Raw genomic sequence first — 19,091 nt, 5'->3', positions numbered from 1 at the left:
TAAAAAATTTTGAAATAGTGGAGAAATATGCCTTCTGTCCTATCATGTCAACCACAGCTATGGAAAAATCAGATAAAATAATTGGCATAAAAGAATACAATGTAGAGTCATCTTTTTAATGGAGAGACAATTTGATAATATACTCAAAAAGACTCCTTCTTATTATGCAGGAATAATAAGAAAAATATTCCTTGTTTCCCGAGTGCCAACTACATGCCAAGCCCAGCTCCACCCTAAGCAGAGTGGCCTCCCTGGGGACATACCCACCGGTTTCCTCTTATTGGTCCTGGCTCCGTGCCTATGTGGATGACCTTCTCATGGTTTTCCTAAGCTTTTTCTCTCTTGCTGTCTGCCTCAGGGCTGCATCAGGGCACTCTTCTTCCCTAGTGACGACATCTATTTCTCTAGCATAGGTTTGTGGCAGCCCCAGCTGACTGCAAAATGGAAAATGGGAAAGTTCTCCCCCACCTTTCTTTTTTCTTTCCTTCATTCCTCCTCCTCCTCCTCCTCCTCCTCCTCCTCCTGTTGCTTCTTCTTCTTCTGGTTATCATTGCTGTTTACGAAACAAACCACAATGCCCTTTCCTTTCAGAGTTCACCTGTAAATCACTGTAGGGAATATAAACAAAACAGCATGGATTGTGAAGAGGTCAGAGAAGCAGAGTTCCCTGGGTGGCTCACTGGCTAGAGATTCTTACATTTTATCCAAAATTGATGACTCCAGAGGTTTCCAAGAAGGGGTCTCAGAGCTCCTCCGGCGGTGTCTGGGGCCTCACTGATAGACCTTGGCCACTGAGAAGGGAAATGAGCCTGCTTAGTGTCTCCCGCAGAGTTCTGAGTGCAAAGTTGTGTCGGAATGGACAAGTTCTCAGCAATTCCCAGCCCATATCAGGTGAGGGATTGGGTCACTTCTATGGACCTCACAGATTTTTCTCGTTGCACTCGGACAACACTGCCTTGTTTCCTCTTAGATTCTTATGGCTACTCTTCAAAAATTTATACAAGCCTAGTTGCTTAAAATAAGATTTATTATCTTACAGTTCTGAAGGTCAGAAATATGACACAAATCTCACTGGGCTACAACCAGGGTGTTGGCAGGCTCCATTCCTCTGGAGGCTCTAGCTGGGGGGAACCCTTCTCCTTTGGGGCCATCTTCAGCTTGGAGAGGCAGCCCACATTCTTCTGCTGATGGTCCCTGTCATCTTTATATCCATTGTAGGCTGGCTGAGTCTTCCTTAGACCACATCTCTCTGATGCCCCCACTATGATCTCCCCCTTTCTTCTTCTCAAGACCTCTGTGACTGTATGGATCCCACCTGCATAATCGCGGAGGACCTCCCTGGTTTTCTTTAAAATATTTATATGTAGATGGACACAATACCTTTACTTTATTTATTTATTTTTATGTGATGCTGAGGATTGAACCCAGTACCTCACACATGTAAGGCAAGTGCCCAGCCCAAGGAGGACGTCTCTATTCTGAGGTCAACTGATCAGTGACATTCCTCTCATCAGTGATCTTAATACCCCTGCCACATAAGGGAATATATTCCCAGCCTCCTGGGATTTGGGCGTGGACATCTTTGCCAGGGGGCATTTTTATTTCTACCACACTAGCTATGATTGACTTCTTCCTGCCAAAAAACATAGGCTGGAAAGACTGCTTTCCCTTCAGGTAGTGCTGGCCTCCTCCCTTCGGGTCCCTACATAGCCAGACTGTGGCCTAAGTGTCTCATGAGGCCCTGTGGTAGGAAGATTCCAACAATCATAAGCCTCTTCCAGGCTTCAAAGATCCTCTGTCCCTTTAAGGCCTCACTTTCAGGTTACATTTCTAGTCTGGGGATCTCAGCTCACAGCACAGTGGTATAAAAGAAGGCTAATAAACCTCAGCAACATGGAGGGGCCTTCTCCTCAGCTGAAGTCCCCTGAAAGGGTTTCCTAATGGTGCACTCCAGGACTGTACACCTGGGAATGGCCTCCTGTAATGAAAACGAGTGATATAAAATAGTCGGAACAGTTGGGACAAGAACAGATAAATAGATACATTTATGTATGTGTGTTAATCAGCTTCCATCACTGTGACAAAATACCTGAGATAAACCACTTACAAAAAGGAAAGATTTAGTTTGGCTCACAGTTTCAGAGGTTTCATTATATGGTTGCTTGGCCTTGTTGCTTTGGACTTGTGGCAGCACGGTATACCATAGAAGGAAAGCATGACAGAGGAATTCTCTCTCTCATGGTGACAGAGAAAGAGGGAGGGGGAGTGGGAGGGTTAGGGAAGGGACTGGGGTCCTGATATGCCCTTTAAAAGGACATGCCCCAATGACCTAACTCCTCCCATGAGACCTTCCTCCTAAAGGTTTGTGTACATCCTAATAGTATCATAGCCTGGCAACCAAGCCCTTAACACATGGGCCTTTGGGGGGGACACTTCCAAACCACAGCCCTGTGTATGTATCTATGTACGTAATTTGTAAGATGGAAGGAGAGGGAGAGTTTTGTCACCACTTATCATGAGGAAGACCAGCTGCTGTGTCTGGCATGTGGCCCATCCCGTGCCACACACAGTTAGGTAGCTATGGGACTGTGTTCTGGATCCACTGATGGGGCAAGCTACCTATATCCTTGAGCACCAAACAGGAAAACCTAATTTGAGGAGAAAAGTGTACCAGGTGTATAATTCTCTACTCCTCCCACCCCGTGCCTCTCCCCTTCTTTTCTAACTGAGTATCAACCCTTATCCCCCATTCCCATTATGCTCCATTTCTCTTTAGAGGGATTGGAATAACATGTTGTGATTTTCAGTCCTCTTTCCCCCATCCCCACACCTCCCCCCACACACTGGATAGATACAGAGATGGCATGCAGATGCCTCAGCCTTCCTGAGTCAAGCCTGGCTTGCAAAAGGGGGGGGGGGACAAAACCCCAGGAGGAGAGAACTGAGGATGCAGTGGGGAGGACTCAGGTAGAGGGAATTGCAGATAGAGGAGGGGAAGATATTTGGGTTCAGAGTCATCTGGATTAAGGCTCTCTGACTTGAGCCTGGTTCCCCTGGCCCACGATTGCTATTTCCCAAGCCCCTTCTGTTTTTCTGTAGGGGATGGTGAGCTGCTGAACAGCACCAGAGAACAGGGGTGGGGGTGGGGTCAAGTGAGAGATCTGTCAGTAGCACACCCTGAGAGCAATGTTTTCTGGACCAGAATCAATGCAAGCAACACCCCTACTAGAAAACCCCACATACAAAGTGCCAGGCAAACTCAGCACTTCAGTGCTCCCTGACCAGCTTGCTGCTTCTTTCTAGGTCCCAGTTACAAATTTAAACCAAACAGATATATTACATGCAAGTCCTTTAAAACATTAGGAACAGCTTTGGAATTAGTGGTAATAAATCCACACCTGCAGTCACTTCTCATTTTTGTCAACTGTTTGATAACTTGAAAGATTTAAATTCTCTTCCAGAATAAGTTTGGGTAAATGGATTGGTACTCCCTCCCTCCTTCCTTACTCTGCTTCCCTCCCTCCTAATCCACCTGTGGGCACTCTATCAGCCCTGCCACACAGCACTCATCCAGGATGGCGAGGAGGAGGGAGGGAAGTTGAAATCCACTAGATCACAGACCCACTGCATGGGAGGATTTAGGTACCTTCAGCACCCCTCGTGATGGGCTGCTTCTAAAATGACTCCCAGTTATCCTTGTCCCACAGTGTTCATACTGTCACTTCCGAGATAAGGTGATTACTTAGTCTGTTTTCGGTTGCTAATAACAAAACACCTCAAACTGGGCCTCAAACTGGGTAAATTATAATAAAAAGAGGTTTACTCTGGCTCATGGTTCTAGGCTAGGGCCAGAGCTACATCTGCATGTCCAGGGACAACTCAGGGCATCACATTGTGAGAGGTGTGCATGCATGTATTCTTTAGTTCTTCTTTCTTGTTATAAAGTCACCAATATTCAATCTTGGGGGCATCACTCTGATGACCTTATCTAATTCTAAACACCACCCCAAAGCCTCATTACTAAACACCATAGTTGGATTAAGTTACCATCATTTAAGATGGCATTAAGAAGTATTAAGTGCCTCACGATGTTGGGATTAAACTCCAACATGAGTTTGGAGGGGATGAACAATGTTCAAGACATAACAGTTATCAAAGACTGTGAACTTCATCTTTCTAGCTTTCTTTCTCTTGCCTTCTTGGCTCACTGGCTTTAATGAAGCAAGCTGTTATGGCGGAGAGACCACATGGCAAGAAACTGTGGGTAGTCTCTAGTCAGTGAGAAATCAGCGAGGAACTCAGACTTCTATCCCAATAGCCCATGAAGAACCTATTTCTGCTAACAATCATTGCATGAGCTTGGAAGTGGATCCTGTTTCCTTTAAACCTCGAGATGACTGTGGCTTCAGGGGACATGTGGATGGCTGCCTGTAAGAGATGTTGAGATAGAAGACCCAGCTCGGCCATGTCTAGATTCCTGACCACAGAAAGTGGGAAATAATAATAAATAATAAATGTGTGTCATTATAAGTTGTTAAGTTTTGGGGTGATTCTTTTTTTCACATTAATAAACTATACAATCTTTTATGGTTCTATTCTGCAAAATGGAACAATTTCCGCTAGTCTTCCTAAGTATACCAGGGGGAAAATGGGGATATGGAGATTTTTTTTTTTTTTTTGGTGCTAGGGATTGAAACCAGGGCCTTGTGCATGTGAGGCAAGCACTCTACCAACTGAGCTATATCCCTAGCCCTGGAGACATATTTCAATACTGAAACTTTGTTGTACTGCTCAGGGCCAGTCATTAATATATTCCACAGATACTGAGCACCAGTTAAGGTTAGATGCTATGTTGAGAAAGTGGGCTATGACGATGAATATGACATACATCTTCCTTTGATGGAGCTGTGTGTGTCTTCTTTTAAAATTTTTTTTTTAGTTGTCAATGGGCCTTTATTTTATTTATTTGTTTTTTTTGCCTGTTTATTTATTTATCTATCTATCTGCAGTGCTAAGCATTGAACTCGGTGCCTCACACATGCTAGGCAAGAACTCCACCATTGAACTACAACCCCAGGCCAGCTGTGGCCTTTAACAGGTTGATCAAGTATGGTTTGGGAACACAATATATTAAATGTTTTGAAATATTCTCAAAATCTCTCGAAAGCCCAGTTGCAAATACAACCTTATATAACAGAAATGCTCACCAGAGTAGAGAGAATTTGTGGAAAATTTTAGGAATTCCTACTCCAATAGCGTTCCAGCAAGAAAGAAGGAGTTTAAAGACAAAAGGCTTAAAATTGGAAGAGACTCTTAGGTAAAACCACAGCAGGGAAGACACTGCTTCCTCACTCCAATTCCTAAAACAAGCTTTCAGTAGGGCTCCCCACGACTCCACTGTTCCAACTCGGCCCTGGCTCCATGGTGTGTCCCATCTGCATCTGATGTCCAAGAGCCTCTGGAATTATAACTATATTCACTAGCACCAATTTTCTGTTGCTTGATGCATACTGTTCATTTACTTATTGTCTTTTTCATTTAATAATAATAATAATAATAATAATAATAATAATTAATAATAATAAAAGATGCCAGGACTCCAAGAAGGTGAGAGCAAGTTTTGGACTTCAGAGAGAGGGGTCTAAAAAGAGGATTTGTCTCAGCAAAAGAAACAATCTGTGAGGTTAATAGACAGCCTACATCTTGGGATAAAATCTTTACCTTTCACACATTAGATAGAGCATTAATCTCTAGGATATATAAAGAACTCAAAAAGCTAAGCACCACTACCACCACCACCACCACCACCACCAACAACAACAACAACAAATATTCCAATCAATAAATGGGCCAAGGACCTGAACAGACACTTCTCAAGAAGATGATATATAATCAATCAACAAATATATGAAAAAATTTTCCACATCTCTAGCAATTATAGAAATGCAAATCAAAACTACTCTAAGATTTCATCTTACTCCAGTCAGAATGGCAGCTATTATGAATACAAACAACAATAAGTGTTGGCAAGGATGTGGGGAAAAGGTACACTCGTACACTGCTGGTGGGGCTTCAAATTGTTGCAGCCAATATGGAAAGCAGTATGGAGATTTCTTGGAAAACTGGGAATGGAACCATCATTTGACCCAGCTATCCCTCTCCTTGGTCTATACCCAAAGGACTTAAAAACAGCATACTACAGGGACACAGCCACATCAATGTTCATAGAAGCACAATTCACAATAACTAGACTGTGAAACCAACCTAGATACCCTTCAATAGATGAATGGATTAAAAAATGTGGCATTTACACACAATGGAATATTACTCAGTAATAAAAAAGAATGAAATTATGGCATTTGCAAGTAAATGGATGGAGTTAGAGAAGATAATGCTAAGTGAAGTTAGCCAATCTCCCCCAAAAAACAAATGCCTAATGTTTTCTCTGATATAAGGAGGCTGATATATAGTGGGGTAGGGAGGGGGAGTGTGGGAGGAATAGATGAACTCTAGATAGGGCAGAGGGGTAGGAGGGGATGGGAGGGGGTATGGGGTTAGAAATGATGGTGGAATGTGATGAACATTATTATCCAAAGTACATGTTTGAAGACACAATTTGGTGTGAATATACTTTGTATATGACCAGAGATATGAAAAATTGTGCTCTATATGTGTAATAAGAATTGTAATGCTGTCATAAATAAATAAATAAATAAATAAATAAAGTATGAAATGCAAAAAAAAAGAGGATTTGTTGAAAGTCTGAGTGAGGAGTTGCCACCCCTATCCCAGAGCTTCTTTAGCACTGTGCCTCACAGAAAGAAAATTTAGTTTACAGAAAGGAGACTCCATAGAGGCTCAAATGATTGGTTACAAAAGGAGTGGAATGTGGTGTCTTAATGAAAACAGTAGTTCATTGAAGATCGTTCATGGTCTAAGTCAGTTTCATTACTCCTTTGTGGAGGAGACCTGGATTGATTATATACACCCTTAACCACTCATTGCTCTAGCATACCTGCCTGCAAAAGGGCTCCACTTAATAATTCCTGCCTTAACAGCAGTCACAACCATGAACCTATACAAATCGCATCAGCATGATTTCTTCCTCAGACATCCAGGCATAAGTTGCCTCAGGGCCTTTGTACTGGCTGGTCCTTCTGCCAAATGCTCCCTCCACACATTGGCAGGGCATCTTCACTCTTACAATTCAAGTCTTTGCTCAGACATCATCTTCACAATCAGTCCTTTTCTGATCATGTTTAAAATTATCACCCTCCCCCCAATAAACTCCTTGAACAATGCTTGACACATAGTCATGTCTCCATACACGCTTTTGGGATAAAATGGAGTATTTAAGCAAAGGCTGAAAGTCTCTCTCTATATTTATTTGTTAAAAGTATATGACATTTGCCATATGTTAACCATTTCTATTTGTCAAGTTCATTGGGCACTAAGCCCATGCATGTTGTTATATAATCACCACCTCTATCCATTTCTAGAGCTTATTTATCACACCAAATTTAATCTCTGCATTCATTAAATAATAAATTCCCATAACCCCTTTCCCCAACCCCTGGCAACCTCTGTATTACTTTCTGTCTTTTTGAATTTGACCATTCTAGGTACCTCATAGAATGGAGTCACACTCTGATTGTGCTTCCCGTATTTGACTTAGTTCACTTTGCATAAAGTTTTCAAGGTTCACTCATGTTATAGAAATAGTCAGAACTTCCCCACGTAGGGCTGAAGATTATACCGTGCACACATACCACATTTTGTTTACCCCATTCTGTGTTAATGGTGGAAGCCTGTATTTATTTGGGTGATAAAGCCCAAGGCAGCTTATGATGGGATGGCAGGTGGGCCCAATCACCCCTCCTATCTCTTGATGGATAAGAACCAGTGAATTTTTGTCTCCCACAGATCAGTGATGGAGGCTTCACAAGGAGAGAGAATTCAGGACAATTAGAAGTGCTGAAAACTTTGCTAATAAGTTACTTTTCCTTTTTCAGTCCTGAGAGAAATCTGGAGGTAGAAGGAATTTAGTGAGAACTGTGAGGATGGGTTATTTATTACATGGTTGTTCATATAGTAGTGAAAAAGTAGACTCTAATTCTCCAAACATTATCTATATAAATTCTTCATTGAAAAGATGACTTAAGGCTAAATGCTAAAACCCCCCAATAAAACCTGAAATTAAAAACTGTAGTTAGGAAGAATTGAGAAATCACTTTGCTAGAGAGCTCAAGGGGATTCCTATTCAGAGTCTGGTTATTAGGGTGCCCAAGTTGCCATAGGCTTAGGATTCCCAGATACCTTGGGATGGCTGGGTGCTACTGGGTGCCCTTGAGAGGAGCTCATGTTCACTTGGCACCTCCTCCTCTGATCTCTCTCATTCTGTCTTGTTTTGTTTTCTTTGTACCCAGCGATGATTGTCAATATAAAGGGGGTACTATATTGGTTTTTCATCTGTTCCTACCTTAACCTGGTTTGCTGCTTCTTGGATGTGTTTAACACACATCCTGGGCACTAGGGGTGTTTAAGATAATGAAATGAGTCTTAAGCACCCTCCTTCTTACTTTCGTTGGGCCTCTCCTTTTTCTTTTCCACTGGCCACCAAGGGCTTAGGGAGATCCTGTGACTCCTGTTAGTACTAGAATTGGTCACCAAATCTCACCACACTCTCAGAGAGATGGACCCTGCATCTCAATTTCCAAACCCTTGATGGAATTCCTCCATCTTCCTGTTTTCTTTCCCATCTTGCCTGTTATAACCAAGTGATGTTTTCTCCACAATATATCAGTACAAAGCAGGGAAATAGATTCCCAACCAGGTTGTCTGTCTTCAGGCAGGGGGGAATGACTGGAAAAGGCTGTCCTGGAGGCAGGTAGAGTGGCTGCTCTCCTCCTATGCCCCACCAACCTCAGGTTAAGGTTCCATGGTGGGGTCTAGGGATAGTATTGGGATAGTATTGTGCTCCACTTACAAGGGCTTCAGCAGGCTTCCGTGGGCTGCGGGGGGACCTAACCACCACGCACAACATGGTTTCTATGGGAAAATGCATTTTGAGTACTAGAAAACTGACATACACTCAAACTTTTGGAACAGAGCCTGCTCTTAAGTTGGAGACTGCTTGAATACCACATTCACAGCTAAATTATATACAGAGGCCTATTTTTAAGACATATGTCTATTTCCAAGACATTCAGCTTATATAACAATGGGAGTTGAAAGGAAGAATTGACAGAAGTAGAATCATGGGCTTGGTCGGGAAGAAAAGACATGAACATTCACCATATAGAACACATTCGATTCATGAAAGGGAGGTAGAAGACACAGAGGAAATGCCTAAAATACTCTACAGGTTTGTGTGGCCCACCCCAAGTGTGTTTTCTTTTATGCAGCTCCACATCCACACAGATTTAATTTTGAGATGAAAAGTTAAATTTTATATTAATAGAGAAGATAACATTAAATTAAGAGAGAATGACCAAGACAGGGTACAGCCTTGCCCAAGCTGTGGCATATCTTTGGTCCCCTTTGTTCTCTTGGTCTATGAGCTTTAGGAAGATGCACAATGAACTCACTGATACCAGATTTGGATTCCCTTGGCCCACATGGGCCTACCCTGCAGGAGCCAATAATGGCTTTGGCCAAGCTAGATGCACCTTTTCCAGAGTTCTCAGTTACCCATATCCATTGGCCACCAGCACAGTGTTAAAAGCCTTGGTTACCTAATCTAAAACGAACCAACCTAGATTCACTTCATGTCACTTTACTTTAAATAACTCATTTTTACCCAGCAATTCATGGAGTTAGATTAATTCATTTCAATTTAACCACTTTGAATCAACACAACACCCCAAGTTGGCTCATGCGAGAGCTGAATACAAAATCCCCAAACGATGATTAAACAACTCTGGTTGGATAGAACTGTGTGCTTGATACGTATATGATTAATATATATGATTTTCAGTGTGTATGTATCTGTTCCGAAAAATGGCACAATATGGTTAAAGTCAACAGGACTTTCCTTTTAGCGGTGTCAACTAGCCTTTGTGTTGGCAGAGAGTTGTGACATGAATATTCTCTCCAACTGTGTGTATTTTATTCATAGGCTACCCTTGTATTCTAGACAAAAATATCTAGTGTAAATGCTGTTGTTTCTTAATTGTGAATTTAAGAAACAGTTTTAGTTCTGATTCATGTCTTATGTTTGGAATACAGAAATCAGTTTCTCTTTACAAGAAGAAAGATATGGCAGAAAAGAGGGCAGGATCTCATTCCTGAGGAAAGCTGGCATTCATGGTGTTCCCACCGCGGTATCCACACCTGCTCCCTGTGCCTCAGTGAGCAGGGGGCTTCCACATCTAAGAAGTAGAAAGCATACCTTCTCTGTACCTGATGTTTTCATTAGCACTGTTTCCCCTGGGAAGAGCTACGCTATTCTAGGAGGATAGATCTGTCTGCAGATAGTAGGACCAGTGAGGACAGGAGGGAGTTAGGATTGGACATTTCCTACAGATGTGTGGCATGGACCCCAAGTAGTATGGCAAGAACACTAGGCTCTGAGCTAGGAGAATTCACTTTTGCTTCCTGTTCTGTTACAAACCAGCTGAGTGATCTTGTGCAGATCACCTGTCTGATAAGGGCTGGCTGATGGCGAGTATGTCTTTTAACCCTATAATCTGAGCTAGGGGTGATATACCTAGGAGTGGAGATGAGCTGTGTTCCTGGGCCCAGCTTCTGACAGTTCTAGCAGCAAAGTGGAGCTGGTACTGCTTTCTGCCTACAGTTCTTCAATTTCTGCATTGATCCTGGCAGGCTAGATTTTAGGTGCCTCAGCCCCAAAGCCAGTGGAGCCTGAAATAGACAATGTGGTTGTGACTCAAGAAATCACTGTTGTGACTTTTCCTTCAACACCAGCACCTCCATTTCTGCCATTAGCACTATGTTCATCATTCCAGGCTCTGTACTAATCACGTTTTCATTCACTGTTTCACTCAGTCTTCATACCAATTCCATAGGGAGGTGGGTGTCCTATTTTTCAAATGAAGAACAGATTGGATCTACAGGCCACATCTACCTGATTCCAAAACTTATTCCCTAATCCCTAATGGTACCATCTTTGGAACTGGTTTTCTTTTTTTTTTCCTATCTTGCCATCTAGTTCCTTGGAAGGGGCAGATGCTTCTTGAATCCTTGGGCACCTAGGTTTGGCCTTGACTCTTTGGCAAGTGTTTGCCTAGTTTGTAAACCTGAACCTTCTCCTTGCCTCCCAAGCTGGTGTTGGTTTCTGGCTATAAATGAACCAAATGCCTATACCATGAGGCTGTTCCTATCTGCATTTGTTAACACCTGTCATATGGCTCATGCTGCTGTGCCTCCATCCTCTGAGCTGAGGTTCTAGGTATCTCAGGGATGCTGGAGCCCAGGCTGACCTCACCACAACTCTTTGGGGCTTTTGGTCACAGATTAGTAGTCCTTGTAATTTTCTTATCTCTCCTCTGGGCTTCCTCCCTTCACCATCTGCCCTGCTCTTGAGATCTCAGAATGATTCCCACCTGAATTAATTTAACTACCACATTTAGGGCCAGTGGGAAAGAATATAGTGGCACATGGTGATCTAGCCCCAGACTGGACTGTCATCCTAGGGGCCAAGCCAGCAGGGGGCAGTGTAAGGGATGCCCAACAAAGCTCTGTAAATGCACCTTTTGTTTTATTCATGTGTTCTTCTCCACCCTCACTTATTCCTCTGCTTGTGGAGAGCTCTTGAGCACAGAGCCACAGGGGAGAGAGGCCTTTTCACCGAGTTGGCCCAGTCTTGTTCTGCCTCTGCTCCTTGCATGATTTGGTTGTTTTCCATCTTAATTATGCTTCTTGTATCCGTGGCTGGCGGGCACACAACCTTTAAAGGAGTTTATCTTAAAAACCCACTCTCTCCTGAGAGAAGCAGTTCTTTGAGGGAACTGCAAGTGTGTGTGTGTGTGTGTGTGTGTGTGTACACAGATGTGCGCGTGGACAGGAGTGCTGTTGGTGGTAGTTGCTTTCTCACCATTACCTTGGTGCAGGGGCAGTCAGAGTTTGCTAATATGGGGCTGGACTGCTTATATGTCCCCTGGTGTTAGGTCTCATTAAACAAACAGGTATCTTCTTGTAATGCCATCAGGGATAGTGGTGATAGTGTGAAGGAGATCCAGAACTTGCCTGTAGGTTACTGGATGTAGCACCATGAGTTTGGCTTAAATCCGACTACCCTAATGACCAACTTAACATAATTCTTTGGTTTAAGGCTCTGAAGTTCCTAAAGTACAAATGTCATCTGGAAGAAATGACAGTTTTTAATTATTAACCCTTTACAGTTTAGTAGAAATTAACTTTCAGATGATTCAGTTACTAAGCGAACAAGTCTTCTAATATCTGATTCAATAATTTGACTGGCTTAGGATAAGCAATCTATTCATTTACCTTGTAATGTACTTATTTGGGAATGTTTTTAGTGCAACTGTATATTCTGACCTATATAAGGGCATTAAGAGTAGAAGGCCTGGTTCCTTGAGGAAGTAGTTGGGGACATAGAATTCTCCTCAGGAAATAACGTAGCATGACAGAGGTACTTGGGAGGTAGGACACATGCCACAGCCGTGGCTGAAGCAGGTTTAAAGGACTTTGAGTTTAGCTCTGTGGAGGGGTGAAGATCTGCACTGGATTTTCACTCTTGGAATTGCCCAGTTGAAGTTGATATGATTAGATATCAGAATAAATAGTATGGAATTAATATGACAGAAGGAGAAAATAGGTGCAGCACAGGAACTGGCGAACGCACAGGCTCTGTTAAACATAAGGAAACATCCATTGGTTGTGATATTGATGCAGAGAGAATCTTCACTCTTCTTTTCTCACTTTGCTGCCTGATCTCATTCTTTCTTTAGCAATATCCATGTGAATTTTCTAACTCTGGCCCCCAATGTCTCTATTAATTTTGTGGGCAGGGATAATGCTCTGTCTACACATAGCAGGTGTTTAATAAATGAATAAAAGAACAAACAAGCCATAAATAGTCTTGAGTAGGTTTGCTAAGCCAAGCTACTTCAGGGTCCTGGTTTTGATTTTGCTGGGACTAAAATTGCTTTATTACAAACTTGAAACTGGAAAGGAAAGGATATTTTTACAACAAATACCACTTGTCAATTACTAATCAATGCCCCTATTCTTTCTTTCTCTCTCTCTCGCTCAGGAAAATTGACACAACCTCACTCAAATTTTTCCATTTATGTGGTTACATACTGTGCAACAACCAAGCCAAAAAGATGTCACCTTTGTCCTCTGAGAATATAAAATTAGTAGTTAATTTTGTATTATGAGCAGTGAGGAATTCCTTCAGGAAAAAGAAATTTTAGATTTAGTCGGTCATAAAAATTAGTCACCCAAAAGGCATATCACTCCGATTTCTCTAATAAATGTCATTGCCACAGCCCCTGGTTAGAGTCCATCCTCCAGGTGGTGAGCAAACTGACAAAGAGAATTAGCCATTCCTGACCCTCTTGAATACTTTCCATGGCCAAGAGACCTTCTACCGGGCCAAAGGTCACAAGGGATGGGCTCCCAAGACAGCATTGAGACCTGGATCTCCTGGAGGGATTCAGTGACTCAGTGTCCCCGTGGGGTTCTATGGGCCTACACTTGTACCATCTCCTAAAGCTCTGGGAGGGGACTGAATGTGCAGTCCCATAGCTTATATAAAAGTCCTCATCAGTTGCCGCAGTCTGGCTGGGCACAAAATCACGAGCCACCACACAGCTTGTAGATTCAAACAGCAACTCTTTTTTCCCGAACTCACATCAGCCGTATACAAACACGTTCTGGGGAAATCCACGTTCTCTGCCCAAATCCACCTCCACTGGGCTTCTGTCTCCCAAAATATACTCTGAATCCCGTGAGAACTCAAGGGGAACTCAGGCAGCAGGATACGCCCTATTCCCAGCAGGAATAATCTTAAACCTTAAACCTGGAACCTAAACTGGGAACGCCCTAAACCCGATTATGTTAAACCGGGAACACCCTAATCCGCCCTGGTCCTTGAGCAAGGTCACCTACATTCAATGTCACTGCAACATGGGGTACGCTGGCAAGGAAATTGTCATACCTACTTGGCTAATGGCTCCCAGCAATCAGTGGGGTCTCAGCCTCCAGAGGATGGTTTTCCATTCTGGAGATTTCCCCTGGGCTCCAGCCGTGTCTCAAATCAAGACTCCCATTTCTTGGCTTAGCTCCCAGCCAGCCATGTAAGAGGAATCTAGGATTGGGACCAACACTAAGATACTTTCATAATCTGTTATTCTCCCCACTCTCTGTTTCTGTCCAACCCGAGAGATGGAATCTTTAAACTTCTGCCAAACTCCCTAGAAGGTGACTTTCCATTTTGCACTGTCATCGCTCTGATATTTTCCCACCCATCAAACAGCCATGCCAATGGCCTAGACTGTCACCATTGTGCCCGGAAAGGCAGGACAACCACTTCCAGTATGCCATGATGATAATGACAACTGTAAGATACATCAGTCTGCTCTGTTGATCAGAAGGGAGACAAAATATGTAGTGCTGAACCTTGTGATAATTTTATGGTCTAGTAAACACTCAGTAGGGCAGAAGTGGAGACAGCAAGGCCTGTATTGGAGAAGAAATGGCAAAGTCCCAGTGGAAGAGGTGAGGGCAGGTCTCACCAATTTTGGATAAAAAATGCTTAGGCTAAGAGGGACAACTTCCAAGAACAGAACTGTCCATGGAGCCCAAACGAGGGGAGTTGGGGAAAGAGGGAATTTGGGTATATTTCTCATGGATAAAATCTTACCAGGTGAGAAAATGCAGGGGCAGCCTAGATCTGGTCATAAGTTCTATTTGTTGGGACATGCAAGTTCTATTTTGGCTAAATTCAAGCTTTCCCTTACTCCAGGGAGTGAGAACTGTGGTTGAATCAGATTTATCATTTAGAATTTAGGGCCAGAGCTGGACCCACTCTAAACTGCTCTCTTCCTTTCTCCACACCACAGGTACGGCTTACTACCCATCTTGGGTCAGGCCACTCTGTCATTTACCTACCACCCGCCCAGCCATCCTACCTGCATCCCTCTCACAGCAAACACTGACCTCCTGCTGCAGCACCATCTCACTGGCCTCTCTGCCCCTGCCCCCCCCACCCCCCCACACCCTATGCAATCAGATACAGCATCACAGGGAGCTTATATTAATTGCTGATTATTCTAATTTTGGGTAATTACCTTCATTTTTCAGATGAAGATCTCAGGGGTGACCCACAGTAGGTCTCCTCTCGTCTTTATTGATTGATATTTTGCTGTTTCCTCTGTTTCCCACCTTACTCTGCTACTCTCCAATTTCTCATGGCAGTTGTTGGGTTGGGGGTGGTGCTAGATTTATTTTTCAATCTTGCTTTGGAACATTGCTTGGGTGTTGGTTTTCCAAGCTGCATTTTTGGCTAGCCTGTACTGACTCCAGTGTATCAAAAATGCCAATAGTGTCTGGTTTCTCTGTGTATCATGTTTGTAATTTCTGTTGGATCATTTTTCCATCAGTAACTTATCTGAAGACTTAGCCAGGTATAGCCTGGGCACATTGGGATGGGAGATACCTAGTGCACAACCAAGCTATAAGTTGCCCATGAAGGGAGTAAGAACAGAGTCCTTGAGGAACTGACTTACCTTTGTCTGGTTGAAAGTACTAGAAGGAGAGTCAGGTCTGTGGGCAAAGACCAGTGTCCCATTGATACAATAATCAGAGCCTACACTTCTGTAACAAGAGATTGACCAGCAATGGGGTCCCTGGGACACTCATGAATAGGAATCCAGTTGACAGTGACCACCAAGCATAACATGGCAAGGTTGGTGAGGGGCTCTTAACCTTCTACAGGAAGTCCAGTCTTGTTCATGGTGTCAGAGGGTTCCTGGCAACAAGAGAGGGTGTGCTTCATTGAGCAAGAGCTTGCCAAGCTAGTCCTTGTGTCATGCTTGCTAGTATTCAGTTGGCCAAAGCAAGTCACATGGCTGAGCCCCGAAGCAAAGTCCAGAACAGTCCACTTGTTGACAGATTATCAACTAATCAGTATTGATCCCCATTTTTCAACGTTGTCTTGGAATTAAAAACCGAAGCTCTGTTAGTTGATTCGGTTCCAGGACCAAACTGGGGCTTCAGTTATTCATCCATTCATTCCTCCTTCTCCTGTCAATCATGTATCAGGTGTTGTGTTGTACCTTCTGCTGAATCAGACGTGGACCTTGTTCTCAGTTTGTCACACCACGGTGGAGGAAATACACAAACAGCTGCTGGCTGTTCCAGGTGACCAACATTATAGTGGAGGTGTGCGGAGAATATAATGGGGAGGGACAGAAGAGGACATCTGACTCAGCAAAGGGGCCACAGAAGAGGGGGTTTCCTGGAGGAAGTGATGCCTGATCTGAGTCCTGAAGAAAAGGAAGGTGAGGAGGGGACATTCTGGAAGTAGAAAGGGAGCAAGGCAGATATCTGAGGACAACAATGATTGGATGTCAAACCTGAAAACATGGGACTGGGGCTTTGTCAATTCCTCCTGCTTCAAGCCATGATTGGTCCCAGGTACCAGGGTCAGAACTGGGCTTGAATACACATACGCAGAAGTGGTGGGAGTCAAAGGATCACATCCATGTGAAAGAGGAGGGACTGGGTCCAATGGTGGCTGCAGAGGGTCCTGATGCCTGTTTCTGTACCCTGTGCTGGAAGCTCTCTTTAGTTTGTGCCATGACTTCTATCACATTGGGGACTTCTGAGTCACATAGTCAATGCTGGCTGACATCCTTAGCAGAGCCCCAGGACCATTTTACTGGAAATAGTTTCCAATTCCCCCATACAGATTGTGTCCTGAAGGGATGGCTGGGTGTAAGTGTATCATTCACTGCACTCTCTGTGGATGGGGGATGGGAGTGGGGAGAGAAAAAAGAAAGAATCTCAAGAATTGTGTATATTTATCCTGGTCTGGCCTTAAGAAAGCACAGCCACCAATCCATCAAAGATGAATTTGAGTTTGGATAACATTAGCGTTTAAGGCGATGCTCTTCTCTTGTATCGATTCTCTGTGGGTTGAAATGGAAACAATTTTAGAAATGTAGTCTTAGGTTTCCTTAATCTGCGTGGCTCAGGGAGGAAAAGGCTGTTGTCACTAGTGCTAATAACCACAAGGAACACAGTTCTAAAGTGCTTAGCTGGAAAATGAATTCCAGAAGCCAGCCCTGGCTATGCCTCCAGGGAAGTTATTTCCTAAAAATTCAGCCTTTTTTTTTTTTTTTCTTTCCTTCAAGAGAGTTACCTTAGAGGACATAACTACTGGGAAAGAGAAACGAACATGCAGAATTAGGGATTCCCAGGAAGGGAGGAGTCATCATGTGATGGTGGCCTCAGCACTGAGTCAAGTCCTAATTGTCACTGGTAGGGTTTGGGGAGGGGTTGCTTGTGCGTTGAGTTTGGAAGCCCAGGGGAGACCACTGCTTTCTATCTGTTTTAGTCAGTATTTTTTTTCCTGCTGTGATTAAAAGACCCAAACAGCACAATCATAGAGGAGGAAAAGTTTAAGGGCTGATGGTTTCAGAGGTCTCAGTCCATAGACAGCCAGCTCCATTCGTCAGGGCTCAAGGTGAGGCAGAACATCATGGAAGAGGAGCGTGGTGGAAGGAAGCAACTCATGTGATGATCAGAAAGAAGAGAGACGGAAAGAGAGATCTCAATTTGCTAGATACAAATATATTCCCCAAAGCCACACCCCCACAATGTCCTACTGGCTCCAACTGCACCCTACCTTCTTCAGTTATCACTCAATTAACCCCATCAGGTGATTAATCTGCTTATTGGATTAAGGCTCTCCTAACCCAATCATATCTTTTCTGAACCTTTCTGTGTTGTCTCACATGTGAGCTTTTGGGGACACCTCACATCCAAACCATAACACCACCATTCAGAATAAATATTTGTTTGGAGTTCCTCCATGAGATACTTATCCTTGTGGATTCAGGCATTGAAGGTACTTCTTCAAATGTGTATTGCATTTGACTTTCTTGGCATGAAATAAGCATCAAATCAGCATTAGTAAGCTCTGAGGGCCCTGAGGTGGGGTAAGTGGGTGGAGAGCTGGGAAGGAAGGAGGTTTGCAGCATGGGAGAGAGATCCAGAAGTGGGACCAGGATGGAACCAGCAAGGGACACAGAGATCATGGGTTTTCTGGGTTTGGTGTCTAACTGTTATGAAACTGGCAATCCCCAAAAGGGCTCTGGTCCTAAATAAAGTCATGTCTGCTTGTTACCTGGGCTACCTTCCTAAAGAATCAACATTTGAAACCTGTGTCTTAACCCTTTTTGCTCTAAGAGAAGGCAGTGAGGTCAATGTCACTTTTGCATTTCAGCCCAGGAAAGAGAAAGTTCCTGAAGGAGAGTGCAGTCAACAGCCTCCCCTCTAAGTCTTCTAGCAGGACTTTGTGCCTCTGGCAACTAATAGAGATCTTGGGGTATTTGCATAAATATGGACTCTGTTTGCATAAAGTGTGGGCACAATTTGCAGTGTCCCCTAGAGGAGCAATATGTCCTGTGGCCTCTTCCCTCTTTGTCACCTGAGGTTTGTCACTTCACACTTCTCTTTCTCACCCACCCACTTGTCCTGACCCAGATCTGATGGATCAGAGCGTGGGAAGAGGTTGCAAGGTGAGAATGAATGCCTCTGTCTTCTGGGCCACCCGGGAGGGTCCGAGTCCTTCCTCCCTCAGGGAGAGGCCTTCCTTTTCCTCTCCTAGGACTTAAATGGCCCTCACTTGCAACCATGCACCTCCTCAGTAACACCGTCCTTTTCACTGTAACCAATTTGCTTCTAACAGTGATGACCCACATCTCCCTCAGCAACCTGCAATAGCCACAGCCTGTGTGCATGACGAGACTCAGCCCCACAACCATGTGTCAAAGAAACACAAACCGAGGGACATGCATAGATGTGGCCTTCTGCCAGGAGGGAACTGGGCCTTTCCCATCACAGAATTCAGGATCTTTAGGGTGAAAGTGAGATGT

Source organism: Marmota marmota, unplaced genomic scaffold (genome assembly GCF_001458135.2).
Source record: "Marmota marmota marmota unplaced genomic scaffold, marMar, whole genome shotgun sequence".
Lineage (NCBI taxonomy): Eukaryota > Metazoa > Chordata > Mammalia > Rodentia > Sciuridae > Marmota > Marmota marmota.
This window is presented reverse-complemented; position numbering follows the sequence as displayed.